Raw genomic sequence first — 17,314 nt, forward strand, 5'->3', positions numbered from 1 at the left:
TGTCGCAGACATCCAAACAAGCACACAAATACACATATATGTATGTATGAATACATATGAGAGTACAGTTAATATGCTCCACATAGATGGATATTCAGATGGCCGGACAGACAGCACTGACTGTGATTTGGTTTTATTTTGCCTCAATTCGGCCAGAGGCTATTATCTCTGGCAATCTCGTGTCTAGTTCGTGTTTCACATGTTCATTATTTTTGTTTTTATTGTAATTAAGCGACATTTGTTTCTCGGCTGTGACAGGTAACGGAAACTACCAGTCACTGTCCCGTCCCCAGTTAGAGCCTCGAAGCACTTCTACCCTTGTGAAAAAGTTGGCAGACATACTCGTTGGCATGATGTCCCTTCGCCCTCGGCTGTGGCCACTGCTTAGTGCATTAGAATGCATCCAACTGATTTTCAATTATATTTGATTGAGTGGCGATATTTTGATGATCCACGGCTGATCGGGTCGTTCATCTTCCCTTTGAGAAAGGGCATTGTACAGTTATTATTTATCGGTAGATTTTGCAGACGACAAGGCAATTATTACGAAAAAATCTAAATTTGCAGATAATAATGCTTGATTAATTGTTAATTAAAACACAATTAATGGATAATATTTAGTAGATTAATATCTGAGTTTGCGCATAGCCCTCACTACGTATACGCAATGTGGCTGGATACTGGCTGCCAGTGCTCCTCCTGCCGGGAACATATATTTCTTATAATTTATTGCGCTTTGCAACAAGTCCATGTTCGCCCTGCTTTACGTTATCATTTCAGCGGGCATTAGACTGCCAGCAATTTTTAAGTGGCAACACATGCCGCATGATTTAACTTACATCAGAACCAGACTGACGCAGAGCCAAGCCCAGACCGAAGCCCAGAGTCATGGACAGATAAAGAGGCCACTGGCCATAAATATGAAAATTCTTTAGAATTATACTTTTTATTATCGTGCAACAAATGCGATCTGAGATTTGCAATCGAGTGAGCATTCCCAACTCGAGTTTCATCCGCTTGCTTGAATGCCAAGTCATGTCATAAAAATTAATGAACTTCAAAAAGATTGCCCAGCGCCACCGAGGAGCGTGTCCCGACCCCGGTGCGATATGCGGACACGAGTGCCAGGGACAGCAATCACAGTTCGCTAGCCAGATGAGCACTGGAATTACGCTAATACCAGTCAACGTAAACCCCTCAGACAGGAGGGGGATAAAGCACAATAAAACATTTACAAGGGGCCAATGGTGGAGAGACAAAGGGAGAGCTCATGAAAAACCATTGAGAGGAAACACGTTTGGGGGATGGTGGATACGGAATACGTAGGAAACCAGCTAAAAAATTACGCACATCGCCAAGTGGAAGGGCTTTTAAATGAGCGTGTGGCAGCAGCAGCATCATCATCGTTGTTGCAACTGGCTACATACCTTAATGCTGCGTGCATCAACCACTTAAGGGGCTATAAAAGCCATTCCTGCTGATTGCCAGCAGAAATAAGATACCGAAAATGGAAACAATCCCAACAGGCAAAGAGCTCACGATAACGTGCTCGCCAATTGCTATGGTTTGTGTTGTGCGTACGGACTATATACACAGAGAGGAATCTTTAAATTAATTGGTGAGTCCTCGAAAATAGTTCTCCTGATTGCCCAGGAAATGAGCTTTCTAAAGTGGATCATAAGTTTCCGCACCTACCCGATCAGATTGAGAGTTATACAAACGAGTAGATTGGGAATCTATGATCAAGGCACCGCACCGACTATAGCATACCTGGTGCTGCATTTAAACTTTAAATTTTAAAGTGCTGAATTTTTGTTAGTTATTGGAAAGATAAATACGGAGTTAATTGAAAAGTTCACTGATGATGAAGAAAGTACTAGTCGGGGAGTCTGAGAAGTCTAACGCTGAGCTTATTAAGTCAATTAATTAGTACACTCTGGGATGAAACTTTCGTATTATGATTGTAAGTAGTTTTTTGGTAGTAGATCGTGGATTGTGGGAGCAGATTATGTAAGCAGAGATCCTTAACCAATAATTTTTGCTACACCCAACTTGATTTTTGACAATTCTCACTCAAGTACAGCGTTCCAGATCCTGATATGCGAGGCGGTCACCTTATAGTTCTCAGTGCCATGCCTTTGTCTATACCGTGGCATAACATAAATTTATTTTGTCTACTTAATAGTTTCGGCTTCGGCCCCTTCTACATGTACATGGTTTCGACCCAAGCCCATTGACAAATACAATGCTAATAGGGCCACGCCCTTGCATTGGACAAGCAGCTGCTGGCTGGCCTGGGGAAACGCCCTACAACTCAATCAAAAGCAAGAACCAACAGAACCAACTGACTGCCCAGAAAGCAAGGCAAGGAAAACGAAATGCCCAAGCGGCCATGACAGTTAACACCTTCGGGGACCAAAAACCCATTCCATTACCATCGGCGCTCCTGCTTTCCGCCCTTCCGCCCTGTGGCACACTTTGGCATCTCATTTATCAAGTAGCAAGCATTGTTATTATTGGCATTATTGCAAAACAAACGATGCCACATCGTAGCACCGGGTTGACGCGGCATTCCGGCACTGGGGAACCAAATACAAATTGCTCAATTCAAAAATGTGTAATTTGAAACGCCTCGTCAAGCCACCCAATTCATTGTATCACCTCCAATTCGTGACCAACAATAAACGAAAACCAAAAGCAAAGAAAAGTAAACTACACGAGCAAGAAGAAGGTAAGAAGTGTAACAACTATAGTATACCCGGTAATCAGATGATTTTAGCCTGTCAGGTAGATGGATAGATACGAGTATTTGATATCCAGAAGAAAGTTTTTTTTAGATCCTTCTGTTCATACAATGGGACTGACTAACCAGTGTTTTGGTTGACTCTGTAGATTTTGAGACTGAATCAAATTAATATTCTTCCTGTCACAACAAAAGTACATAGAAAGCTCAATTCTGGACTAGGCAACATAGCTAGTCAGAAAACATAAACAAGAAGGACGACACCAACAAAACGAGACAAAACAGATAAAATCACTACTCTGGAGATAAAAGGAATTTCGGATAGAAGCTGTATTCGAGCGCATTTTCTGCACAAGCGACTCAACATCAAGTACCGGATCACTGTGGCAATGTGGTAGCTGCGATGATTTAATCGAAAAAAATAATAATAATCCACCCGACACACATACTGAATATAGTAAAGGAGACACGTTTGTATTCCCCTCCACGCCCCCTACTACATGTATGTTTTGCTGGTTTGGTATTTTTATACCCGTTAATTTTCAGTTCCTTTCCCCACCTCCTCCAGCGCTGCTGACGCTACTTATTCTCTTTCTGGCTCGCACACTCTGCCTCGTTCAGTGCGCAACCTTTCGCGAAGAAGATGATGAATCTATATTTTAGATATAAAATCTACATTTTAGATACAGCAAAATATATAAAATATTTTAGAATTCTTTATAAATCACAAGCTCACATACATATGTATTTATATATTTACTGAGTACGTGTGTAAAAGTAGAGTCGCGTCCACAGCGTCGTCACACGTTCCTTCTGGTTTTTGTTTTTTGTGTTGGCGGCGAGAAAAAATCATTAATAACGCCTGCGACAGGTCAAGTGGGCATCAGGGGGCCATCTTAATATGAATAAATTAAATGTATTATTTGTGGCACTTGTTTTGAGCCCCATCCTCGTCTTTTCTGCATAAAACATCAAGCGCATTAAAGAACAAACGAGCACCCTCATCCTCATCAAAACAAAAACGTATCCCATTCATCTTGAAATCCACAATGCTGGGCGGCAACGGATTTGGATCTGGTTGGATCCTCACTTGTGCATCAATTGAGACGTTTAACAAAAGGTCCAGCGCTGCCGTTTACCTCTTTCAGTGTGTCTAAGTATGTGTACTGAATGTACTAAATAACACACTATGAATCTCCGTTCTGAAGCTCCTCCATTCCTCGAAACAAACAGGAACAAGTGGCTACTCCCGTTTCAAATGGAAACTCATTGGTGTAGGGAAATTGAGTTGATATACAGATCTTTTATACATATGTAATTTTTAATCATAGGGCACAGAACTACCCCAAGTTACATATCTATCCGGTATCTATCCCATTGAAACTTTGTACAACGTGCCGGTAGTCTTGTTTCCCGAAAATTCATTTTCAGTCATTTATCGATACTAGTATGTCAAAGAATTGAAATTATTTTTTAACCAAATTAACTTTTAGCCTCTGTGTTAGTATTTGTGGGGCTCCCCTTCCATGTTTTTTATCTTTATCTGGTGCCGGAGAAAAGGTTTAGCTTGAGTTTTAGGACTCAGTATTTTCTACGCTTTCGATGGTTGGTCCATATACATACATATGTAGATACAAATGTATGCAGATAAGTTGCTCGGATGTGTGTCTTAAGCACTGACCAGAGGAAGTTATTCCCACTCCACCTTTTCCAACCCTGGCAGCGGAATTCTCCAGCTGTGTCTCGCTTTGAATGAAATTTTGTTTTATTTTATTGTACGTTTTATTATTTTTGTTTGTTTTGTAAATGTATACTAGTATGTATTCTTTTTGTACGAGCATTTCTTCGGCTCGTTGAGGGCTCGTTAAGACATCGTTTTGTCATTTTGTGTTTGTGTGTGGGCCTTATATGTCAAACCCTTTTCAAAAATAGTCTGAAAAAGGCCACAGAATTTCGCTCGTTACACAGGCCATGTGGGCAGGCAGTTGATGGCAACACGCATCGTAAATTTTCGGCTCGTTTTTCCCTTGCGCATTTGTGTGAGTCTGTATGTCAGAGTATGATCCGAGTATTGGTCAGACAGACAACAAATAAAATTGCATTATTAACACATTTGAAATGCCAAAGTAATGTTTGGTCAAACGTTCCTAATATGCCTAATGCCTAGTCCCCTCCTGTCTTTTGACCATGAACCTAAAACCTTTCATGCAAATTGTTTACCTTAATACAGCTCCTCCGTACTCTGCTTGCCATGTCTGCACATATTAGTCTCTCAGACACGCATTGATTTCTGGACTGCCATGCACATGCTACGCAGAACTCTGTACTTCCCACCCTAGTCTCTTCTTGTCACATAGCATTCCGGCTAACTGGCAACAGTCTTTCGTGTCTCTTGTGTCAGTCCGGCTGCCACTTTCAATCCGAAACAATGTCATCCTTTTGCCGAGAAAGTGCAATTACTTTCGTGTAGGAGAATCGCTTAGCGAAATCAAACAAAGACGGTAGACAATTGTCAGTGTCTTCTGCTGCTATCTGAAGGGCAGAGTAATAGTTTTTAAAATGAAAAGTAGTCCAGCAAATGAAAGTCGAGAAGAGACAAACTTTACAGGAAAATTGTTTTCGTTCTCTCAGAATGGAAACGTTGCTTTCAAAATGCAGCATGAAATGTGCAGTGAAAGTCTTGAATTCATTCAAAATATTACTTTTTAAGGACGTGTACGTAATATGCTCAGATTTTTCATACAGTCTACTATTATATAAGGCTTATCATGCATGGCGTATGGGTAATTTGTACTCAATCATGTCTCCATCATTGGAACATGCCTTTCTCCATTCACTGGCTGTCTGACTGTCACACATGGCTTATAAGAAACTTGTTTTTAAAGCCTGTCACATCTCTGACAGCACATAAATGTCCTTAAGTCAGCTGTGTCCTACGGAAAAGAAAGGCTTACCAAAATTTTTCTGACAAGCTGACAAGAGTTTTGATAAATATTTATATGTATTTACCCGTTAAAAATTTTTTTTAGCTTTTTCTTACGGATAGTTTGATTATAACTTTCGGCAACTGGCTTTTTGGCCAGCTCTGGCCTTGTCGTTAAGTGCGACAGCATCATGACAGTGGCCAAAAAAAATTAGGCATTGCACCAGAGCACCACTCCGTAGTAAAACCAAACAAAAAGGCAACACTTATGGCCAGATCTGGAACCAACCAGATTTTTGGTAGTGCACACATGTATGGCAATTTGAGTGGAGTCGAACCCTAAAGGTTGGACACCAACCTTGTGGCAATTAGCAGTACCCCCCAACAGCAGCAGCATCATAAACAGCAGCCAACAGCAAAAAATAAAATATTCTGTAGACCTTATTAAAAATTTAATGATTTGTCAGGGAATGAGGAGGCAGAGGGTAAGAGCCATTTATTTTCTCTTGGCGAACCCGAAAATAAATTAGAAATCAACCCCTTTTTAGCCGATTAGTCATCGACCCCGATGCTCGAATTCATCAAGCGGACGAGAGACCGACACCAGACGAAAATTGAATCCGAAATTATGCACCAATTATTGGTGGCTGTCGCCTGACGTGGGATCCCCTAGGTCGTTGCTGTTCTAGTGGCTTCCAGCTGTCTCTAAACAGGATGGTGGGAGAGTCTCTTATCAGTTGGAAAACAGACCGAACCGGACTATACTCGTAGTACAGAGGACAAAAATTAACTGAACTGGACAGGACAGGACAGAGGACCCAACTGGAAGTATGAGTGATATATAAGCTCGTCCACTGTCCAGTTAATTGCAGTGGTCGTCCCGGAGATCCCCTTTACTCCCCATCTCTACTCAAGCGCAGACACACAAAATTTGAAATCACAATTTAAATGTTTGTCGTCATATTTATCTCTCTCTTGATTGCAGTTCTGATTTTGTGGCAGCCAAAGGGAAAAATAAAAAATAAAACAAAAAGCGGAAAGCGGTAAGAGGGCGACCAAAACCAGACTAAAAATAAAAAATTAAAGTTGAGTGGTTATACGAAGGGACAAACCTTTCGAAACTAGCTGTTAAAAAGTTTCTCATGAGGAAACGAAATGGCTAATAAATCATATACGAGTTGATACTGTTACGAATATTTTGACCAAACTACGAGTAGTTCACACAAACAAACAAAAATGTGCCAGAACAGAAATATAACCATAAACTGAAACACAATTAATTTTTAAAATTAAAATATGGCAATATGACATCACGGAAAATATGAGCAATCCGAAAACATTACACTACAAATTTTAAAAAAATTGTATAATTTTATTTACTAACAACGAACAGAATAAGGTGGTGTCCGCTTGAAAAAACCAAAAATTTGTTGGTAAAATATACAATTTAGTCTTTGCTAATATATAGATTTATATATATACATATATAATAACAATAAAATTAACTCTTTTTTGAGTACGGGTATAATAAAATGAGCAGATTCAAAAACATGTTTCAGTGTATAGTGACTCTAGAGGTTGCCGGCTGCTAGTTGTCCTGTGTTCTGGTAAATCGTAAATCTTGGGGTCTTCCATCTTGATTAACGTCTTGAATGCCTGTTTGTCTTCAAAAATAGGCAACAGATATGGGCGTTGCCTGGCGGGACAGCGGGACATGTGGCCGAACGATGGCAAAAATGTTGGACAATGAATGACCCAGCAGCCTCATAACCTCTGTTGCTTGTTTGATGCCGAGCGGCGTGTCTTTCTCGAATTTTAAATGCTCCACGAACAAGTGGCAAGTGCTACTCTCGCAAGTATCAACAAATTTATGTGCCACACGCGCCAGTCTGGCCCAGTTACCATGCCCACAGATCCGGCAAAAAGGGTTTTAGTTGACTCTAAATGGCAAATAGTCTAAATGTACATAAGTATATGCGATTTCCATTTCCCCCACACAACTCATCTCGCACTGCCTCTCTGTGGACCAGCCATTATAAAAGTTGCAATCATGGGGCAAAAAACGAGCGTGTGCGAGTGGCTGGGGTCCACTTAGCAATTAGCAAACGGTTTAAATAGTCCGAAAAAAATTATTTTGGAATGTTTTACAGCTCATATGAAGTATCTAAGTATTATATGAAATAATCCAACACCCCTTGATTGTTTTTCCCACTGAACCTCTGAAGCCCACTGCTGGGGATTTATGATAGCCAAGCGCATACTTAGGAGTAATATTATGCTGGCTATGCTGTCCCATAATCGTATATACAATTGAAGTGGTTCCCTCTATTAGCCATTACTCTATTATTTCCTAATATTCTTTATGCGCAACGCTTCTTCTCTTTTGCCAACAGGCTTTCACACACAAAAATTTAAAGCATAGGGCCACGCCACCAGCCAGACCGAAACAATTTTTCAGCCATATGAAGGCGTTGATGTTTGCCATTTGATGAATTCCCAGCACGTGCCGCAGCGAGCAGTGCCTGTGCCTGTACTCAGAGGGTAATGGAGTGGGGCTTAGGTTTGCCAAGGGTGGTTGATGTGGCAGGACAAACGGGCAACGACCATTAGGTGAACTTTTTAATGCGCATCTTTTGTGTGCTGTCAATTTGGGCCACGAACTGCGAGGGCACCCAGATGATTGCCAGGCCGCAAAAACAATGAAACTGCACCACAGCCCGACGGAGCTGTTGCGGTACTGCGGTGATGCAAGGTGTGGCTGTGTGTGCTGTGCGGTAATTATACCTAGTTTTCGTGAGCCAAAAGGCATGTTTGTGCAGAAGAAACCAATTGCGACCCTAAAATATCATGAATAACTCAGTGGCATCCACTGAAGAGGAAGCGGACAACGACTACACTGAGTACGTGGTATGTCATTGTCGAGGCACAAAGACTGTGATATCCTCCTCTGGTTTACAATGAGCTCCAGTAGCGAATGGGATAAAATTGCTTCCTCCTTCTCATATATGTGTCGTTAATAAGGGGAGAAGAGGTGAGTGGCTGGGTGGTAAGGCTTCCCCCGACTTTTCTATGATTTATAGCCGTAATTAAAATCTATGCCGATGCCTCGGGGCATTTAATAGCAGGCATGTGTCTCAAATAATCCGCTAATTCTTTTGTCAAAAGATACAAAAGCGAGTGGTTGGGAGCATAGGGATAGTGGTGCAGGAACTGCTTAAAGCCAGCTGGCCAAAGAAAATCCTTTTATGCTGGAATTTAATTAAGGCAAACATCACTAAACATACTACCACATCCACATCCGCATCCGCCGAAAACAGAAAACTAAAAGCGGCAACTGACAATACCAGGAGGTAGCGAGGATTGGTGGACGAGGGAGAGGTCAATGCCGTGATGGTATGGCCCCATCCAATATTCCTTATTGTTCCTGGCTTTTGGACAAACATCCAAGCCAGTCCCCGCCCCCCACCGCTTGCTGCGGTGTTGGGTCCTGTTTACTGCTATCTTTGGTATACAGCCTGCATATTTGTTGAGTTGTTGGGTGCTCGGACCGGACACGTCAAAAAAAACTCGCAGCACTAACAAATAAGCTGAAACTGTCGACGAGCTCGACCCATGTAATGCCCTGTAATTGAATGCCTTGGCCGGGGCTTTCCATGGATATCCCAAGCTACATCAAAGAGAAAGTATAGACACATTCCCACACACAAACACTATCAAACTGTTATATAGCTCAATAATAGAGAAATATGTGCATATTATCGACAATAAATTGCTTGAAACTGAATGCTTTACTGCCATTTGATATACTCCTGAAAGGTCTGGCCTCCTCATACTACAGTACATTTTTCTCCAATTCGTTTTTTTGGGCTCCGTTTGGTGTATGGTTGATATTTATTGTCAAAACTCAAAGGACATAGAACGGTGTGTGAAAATGTTCCAGATTTATGCGTACAATGATGGATCCGGAGGGACTCTGGAAAAAAATTATGATTAAATGAGGGGCATATATATGATGGGGAGACCAATACATAATGTGTTCTTTGCTGGATGCGAAACAGATACAAAAAACTGATCTCATTACATTCTGGTCTAAAAAGGCTGCACCTGAAGAGATTTCTTTAATAAGTAACATAAATGTGAGCAAAAGAGAGAATAAGTTTTTATGGACTCGTTGCGATGGAATCATTTTTAATAAAAATAGATATGGCTCAACTTGGGAGGCATGCGATTGAACTGGCCTGAACACTGGGCTGCCAGTCAGGTTCCTAAATAGTTAATTACTTTGGCTTTTCCAACCACCTTTTAAAAATTACAAGAACAACAACAATTGCGGCTGAAGCCTCTTGCGCCCTGTCATCTGTCAACGAACCCCGTCGCCGAACTGCCACGCCACTCAGGGTCAGGACTAAGACAGGGACAGGCAAAGAGACCACTTGAAACTTTCAAAAATGGTTACTGGGTAAAAACGACTCTGACTCTCTAGCCGACTCTTTGGCGTCGTAAATTACTTCCAGCTCCTTGGCGACATAAAAAATTAATAAATTTCATTTAATTGTCGCAAAAGTAACTAAAAGATCCATACCATACGCATTACTGGTATTTATGCGACATGATGGGATCGGGGGGACAGTATCAAAAGGCGAAATGCGGTAGCAAGATAGCGGGAGGCATCTAATTCAATTACCGTTAGCCCGGCTCACCCTCATGCCACAATCCCTTGCGTCTCAATATAAAAACTCAATTTAATGGGTGTCAAGTTTTCGCTTTGTGTGAGTGTGGGAGTATCTTTCTGTATGGGCGGGTGTACGAGTATTAGTAAGGGTGACTGTTACGTCTGAGGTCTCCACAAGTCCCCTGAAAGCCTGTCAACAGCATTCAACGATGTGGAGCCAGTATCAGCAAGAAAATGAGGAGCAGTAGGAGAAGGATGACCAAGAACAAAAGCAGTGACTAGAATCACAAAAACAGTAAGCGAAAAAGAAGATCTTTCAGCTAACAACGATTACGTAACTTGGTGGTGAGAGAGTGAGAGCGAGGGGAGCATAGCCATTTTCCTTCAAATAAGAAAATTTTAGCGAGGAAGTCGTGCAACAGAATCAAACCAAAATCGTATGCAACAGCAATCAAGGGAGATCTCTGTATGTGGAAGTTTGCACAAAAATCGAACCAAACATATATGAAATAAACACGAAGTAACGAAGTAGATCTGCCCCTGATGGAACCAATTCAAACAAGGTCCAAATTGGTTAAGAGATCTCCGGTAGGCAAGAGTCAAAGTCAAACGAAGAGGCGGCGTCGAAACAAAAGACAACGAAAGAAAGGACGACCCAATGGCAAATCTGTAAAAATTAACAGTTCATGGACCTACATAACGTATACGTCCTAAATTTATGCCCACTTGGCGACAATGGCGATGGCCATGACGATGGCGGCAATGGTGGCGCTTCAATTAAGTGGAATCTGTGTAGTAGATGTGTGCGCATCATTCAACAAAATTTGTCACGATTACCAAACTCGATATACATTTCAGGCGGTGCGACGACCTTCATCATAGATTGAGAAGAGAAGGAGAGTTGGACAGAGAAAGCGAAAGGGAATAAGATGTGCAGGCTAAAATAGCATCCAGTGTGGAGTGGAAACGGAGAACGGGGGATGGGAGTCACTGCCAAATGGCGTAATTGATTCACTTCGATTGATTTTGGTCAACAGCTGCGTTTGTTGGTTAGTGACTTTCCTCGCCATTTCTCTGACGCCCACTTTTCTCCTCTTCTCTCAGCTCCTCGCAGCTCATCAGCAGTAGCAGCAGCACAGGCTTCTGGTCATCACACAACTGGCCACGTACTTATGCGGCCTGCGACAAATGCTCATTATGAGGCATCAAACTAGTTAAGGAAACTCTGATGATGTGCACAGGGCGCCGTGCCGCAAAAGGAGCAAAGTGATATGTAACCCCCAAAAGTATGGATGCCGGATACTCGCACCAGAACTGTCCGAAGATACGAGTAGACGTAGCAGTGCGTGTCTGAGTGTGTCAGTAAACTGCTTAAAATTGTTTATCAGTGAATACATTGACAAAAAAAATCCTTCCAAACAGTGATAGCTCGGAAAATAATATCAGCTAAAACTTGGAAAAAGGTAATCAGAGTGTATTGTTGTAAGTATGTATATTTTATGTTTTTATATTCCAAGTCATGAAAGCTTTGTAGTCATCAGAAGCAACAATTGGCGTGGTCTGGAGCCACCATTGATTTGGGGTACATCAAACTTTGCATATACTCAATGAAATTTATCATATTCATATCAAGAAGTAGTTAATAATCTGCAGAAGTTTCTCTTAGGCCTGATTGTTATTCATTTACCTTGTTGCGGCTACGGTCGGTTTCCAGTTCATATGGCCAATGGGAGCTTTTTACCGAAACCTAAGTGATTTCATACCCTTAAGAAAGTGACTACCAGTCCCAGTTCCAGTCGTAGGTCCTTTTTTCGTTCCAGACCCTGGTTTGGTTCATGGTTGGGCAGTTTTTGGTCCAATGGATTGTTTTTATACCCGTACTCAAAAAAGAGTTAAGGGGTATATTAGATTTGTGGTAAAAGTGGATGTGTGTAACGCAGAGAAGGAAACGTTTCCGACCCCATAAAGTATATATATTCTTGATCAGCATCAATAGCCGAGTCGATATAGCCATGTCTGTCTGTCCGTCTGTCTGTCTGTCTTTCTGTCTGTCTGTCTGTCTCGACGAGCGCCTAGATCTCAGAGACTATAAGAGCTAGGGCAACCAAATATCCCACTGCTACAAGTGTATTTCAAAATTTCGCCCCGCCCCCTTCCGCCCCCACAAAGGACGAAAATCTGTGGCAGGCACATTTTTAAAGATATGATAAAATTAAAAACGCAGTATCGTAGAGAATGCCCATATCTACTAGATTGCCGAATCTGAATCAGATCGGATCATAATTATAGCCAGATTGACGAAATTAATTTTCAGTTTCTTCCCCTGCCCCCTCCTGCCAACGACAACACATCTCATTTTCCATCTCGCTCACACACTCTGCCGCGTTCAGTAAGCGAGCAACCCCTAGCGGAGGAGATGTAGAATCTAAATGGTACATTTACAATCTACATATTAGATGTATAATATACATTGTAGATGTAGATAACAGATGTAGAAAAAAAATGTAATATGTAAAATTTTTTTTTTATACCCGTACTCAAAAAAGAGTTAAGGGGTATATTAGATTTGTGGTAAAAGTGGATGTGTGCAACGCAGAGAAGGAAACGTTTCCGACCCCATAAAGTATATATATTCTTGATCAGCATCAATAGCCGAGTCTATATAGCCATGTCCGTCTGTCCGTCCGTCTGTCCGTTTGTCCGTCTTGATGAGCGCCTGGATCTCAGAGACTATACGAGCTAGAGAAACCAAATTTGGTTTCCAGACTCATGTGATATCACACTGCTACAAGTGTATTTCAAAATTTCGCCCCGCCACCTTCCAGCCCACACAAGACGAAATTCAGTGCGCAGGAGCAGTTTTACCCCTACGATAAAACTAGAAAACGCAGTAATTGGAACATGCTAAAATCTACATTGTCGAATCTGAATAATCATACATTGTAGAATGTAGATATAATATTCAGTTGCTTCCCCCCCCCCCCCAACAATGTAAAATGTAAAATTTTTTTTTTCTACAATCTGCGTTCAGTGCGCGGGACCCCCCGGGGGGAAAATCATAAGCTCAAAAATGTAAAATCTGACATGGTACGGGTATAATATACATCGCATCCCCAGAAGCGACAAAAAATGTAAAATGTACAATTTTTTTTTTCTAAAATTTAAAAAAATTATATGTTCAAAAATGTAAATACTGACTGAGTACGGGTATAAAAAGAGTCGCGTCTTTAGAAGCGACTCACACGTTCCTTCTCGTTTTTTTTGATAATATTGATACAGAGCCACTGTCTCTCCCCCAATATCTTTATTTATCTCTTCATTTCCCTGTGTGTGTTTTGTTTGTTGAGCAGGTATATATGAGGTGCCAAAAATGGAGACGAAACTAAACAACATTTAGTTCATTGCACGGTGCCTGCCATTTTGATTCGTTTCTAAGAACTTCGCAATCTTTTTCATGTTTACTTTTGACTTAATTAGAGCGCAGCCTTCGCCTCCTGCTCCTGCCCACGCCCTCTGGTTCTTTTCGACCCACAACTTGTGACAATATATTAGGGGTTCTCCATCTTTTGGCTCTTTGTTCAGCCGCTGATGCTCTGCCTCTGTTCTGCTTCTGAAAAATTCCTCGACTTATGAACTGTACCAGGAATAATAAATGAAGCGAGATATGAGAGTGGTCGACTGTGAAATACGCTTAAGACAATCCAAAAGAGCACAGGAATAGCAAAAGGAGAGAGGGAGAACAGAGAGGAAGAGTAAATTCGAACGCGGTGGCTCTATATGGGTATATCTATTACTTTTCATACTTTTTATAAAAGTTGTCACCCCAGAATTAAACTTTTGTATTATACTTAAGAAATACGATACAAATTAAAAGTTCTATGTTGTCTTAACTTTCCAACTGGACTACTATTGTACAAACAACATCTAGACAAAGTTATCCCTACAGATGGCACTGGATTTCTGTATCTGAAAAATCTTTTTCATTTTTGTTCGCACTGTCTGGGCCCTGGGGCATGGACAGAGAAAGTGAGACAGAAACAGCTACAGATAGATAAATATCTTTGCATAATTAAATCCAATTGGGCACACAACTCAAGGCTGTTGTCCGTTGGCCATTGTAGATGTAAGGAAAGGGAGGAGCAGCAGAGCAGCAGAAGTCAATCAAAAGTTGGCCAAGAGGCAGACGACAAGAGCAGAGAAACGGAAAATATACGGCAGACAGCAAAAAGCAAAGAACAAAAAGCGGAGGGCCAAAAACGAAGCACCAGCGATGGAAGACTAATTGGTAGCCGGTGCGCCAGGCATAAACTAATTAAATCAAATTATATAGATCCGTTAACCCGTCCCCCATCTTAAATGAGCTTCGATTCGATTCGCATTCGAATCGCAGTCGCAGTCGCATACCATATATCATTGACAAGATCGTAAATCGCTTGGCACTGTGGGCCCGCCTGCTGCTGCTGCTCGATGCCAGCATATCTCTTAGATACATTTACATACATCGTCTCTGAGGAGGAGCATGTCTTTGTTTATCCATTTTCGATCCCAATTCGGTGGCCATTTGTATTAAAATTGATTTAGTAAACCCATTGACGCAATTCAATTAGAAGAAACACTTGTAGTGTTGCCACATATGCCATATACGCAGGGGTTGCTAGACGGACTAGCCAGATGTCGTTACCAAGGGTGAAATTCATGGCAGAGTCTGCATCATTATCATCGTCATCCTTGTATGGCACCCAAAAATGCTGCAAGCAATATTTTCATATTTCGAAAAATGCTTATTCACTTTACATATTCGGCGGGATGGCGGGTTAGCGGTTACTGAATGGGGCGGGGGCCAAGGAAAATATGCCAATAGCAAGCGATGGTTTATAGTGCAGGAAACTAAAATTGTTTGCACGTAAGCTAGCTTACGGAATTTTCCAACGGAAAGCGGATAAGAAAATTTAAGATTGAAGTCCATGAATGCTATGAAAAAATACTCGTACCCTTCGAAAACATTTAGACTTAAAGGTTTGCTACTAAGTGTGTACAATTTCAAAAAGAATGTTGGGACTGTAATAAAAATAGAAAAAGCGGTTGTAATGTTTTGTGGCAAAATTAAAGGTCAGGAATGGACAGGAGGTTGATATGTATTGAGGAGTAAAAGTTACCAATAAAAAAAACTATAAGCAAAATGTAAAGTATACTGTGGGATGGCATGGACAGGAAGATACAATTTGGAATTAAAGCCTTTAGGCTTTGAAGAAAAATAGCGACCTGCTACCATATTCAGAGATATATTGTACTCCCATCTAGCGCAAATAAACACTCTAAAAGTAATTTATGACAAGAGCTTTAACTCTGAATTTGCAAAGAATACAAAGAATATGATTCATATATTACAATCCCCTGTACTTAAACAGAGTGAACGAGTACGTAGTTTCATGGTATATGATATATAGCCACGATGGCTGTAATTACATATTTTGCAGCTGTAAAATCAGAATGAAATCAAAAGTTGATTTGGAAATTATATATTTGTATTCGGTGAAAAAACGTGTGTGTATATCGTATATGCCATGATTTTGTTCAGTAAGGTGTGCTACCCGTTATGTTTCCTATTTCTTGAACTCTATTTCAATAATACTCGTATATTTTTGTGGTAAAATTCAGGAATCACATGAATACTTGTACGAGCCAAATTCTACATATTTATATCCATTTTTGATTATTTATTGCCATTGCGGTTTCAAACTTATCCAGACAAAGTGCCTGAAGCAATTGGGGAATGGATTTGGGAAGCAATAAAAAATATAGAAAAATATTTAACAATTTTCCCACAGATAAATCGAATTGATTACATCGAAAAAGAGCCAGAAACCTCTCCTCTCGTAGCAAATGCTTGTCAAATGTGAGTGACGGACGAAGAGAAAGGAATGTACCCGCAATCTTTGGTGCTGTCTGCTGCTGATGGACACTATTTGTTATTACATTTTTGTCACCTTTGTACACTAATGTCGACATCAGTGCTTATCAAGCCATAGATATACATACACACATATATAGATAGGGAGACATATCCAGAGGAACAGGCCGAGGTACATACATATGTAGGTACTTATACGCATATACGAACATGATAAATGAGAAACTTTTGAAAGTACCTTGGCATGAGACAAAATTAAGGTTGTGGGCCGTGACGAGTAGATCACTTCCTCGTACTTAGAAATTGCAATACACCCCCAAAATATTTTATAAAAATTCAAAAAACCTCAATTTGACTGCTTGCACTCTCATAATTTTTACTCAAAACCTGCAGTACGGATATCCACAAAAAGAACTAGATTGACAAACAAAATTGTATTACCTTTTACAGGAATTTTTATTCGAGGTGATAGAATGGATATATCTGAAGATATAGCGACTCAAAGTTAAAGTTTTTTACCATTTTTAATGTTTCTTTGACTGGCATTTAAAAACAATTTTTATACCCGTACTCAAAAAAGAGTTAAGGGGTATATTAGATTTGTGGTAAAAGTAGATGTGTGTAACGCAGAGAAGGAAACGTTTCCGACCCCATAAAGTATATATATTCTTGATCAGCATCAATAGCCGAGTCGATAGAGCCATGTCTGTCTGTCCGTCTTGTTTGACGCCTGGATCTCAGAGACTATAAAAGCTAGAGGAACCAAATTTTGTTTCCAGACTCATGTGATATCACACTGCTACAAGTGTATTTCAAAAATTCGCCTCGCCCCCTTCCGCCCACACAAAGGACGAAAATCTGTGGCAGCCACAATTTTAAAGATACGATAAAACTAAAATGTATCGTAGTATCAGTATCGTAGAGAATGACCATATCTACCAGATTGCCGAATCTGAATAAGATCGGATCATAATTATAGCCAAAATGAAGAAATTCATTTTCAGTTGCTTCCCCTGCCCCCTCCTGCCAACGCAACGCAACTCATTTTCCTTCTCGCTCGCACAC

The 17,314-nt window shown here is 40.8% G+C and overlaps 1 protein-coding gene across 3 annotated transcripts in view; it reads left to right on the forward strand.

The window, feature by feature from the left end:
* Positions 1-17,314, forward strand: part of LOC111070138 (sex peptide receptor) — a 51,315-nt gene that overhangs the window by 9,933 nt on the left and 24,068 nt on the right. The window contains exon 2 of one of the 3 annotated variants that reach the window (XM_041594468.1): positions 6,652-6,709. The exons of 1 other annotated variant lie outside the window; for it this stretch is intronic. The gene's annotated coding sequence lies outside the window, so the exon portion shown is untranslated. Of the gene's footprint in view, positions 1-6,651; positions 6,710-11,781; positions 11,802-17,314 lie in introns of those variants that run through there. One more of the 3 variants, XM_022360478.2, reaches the window with a different exon arrangement.

This window comes from Drosophila obscura, unplaced genomic scaffold (genome assembly GCF_018151105.1).
Source record: "Drosophila obscura isolate BZ-5 IFL unplaced genomic scaffold, ASM1815110v1 contig_28, whole genome shotgun sequence".
In the NCBI taxonomy this organism is placed as follows: domain Eukaryota; kingdom Metazoa; phylum Arthropoda; class Insecta; order Diptera; family Drosophilidae; genus Drosophila; species Drosophila obscura.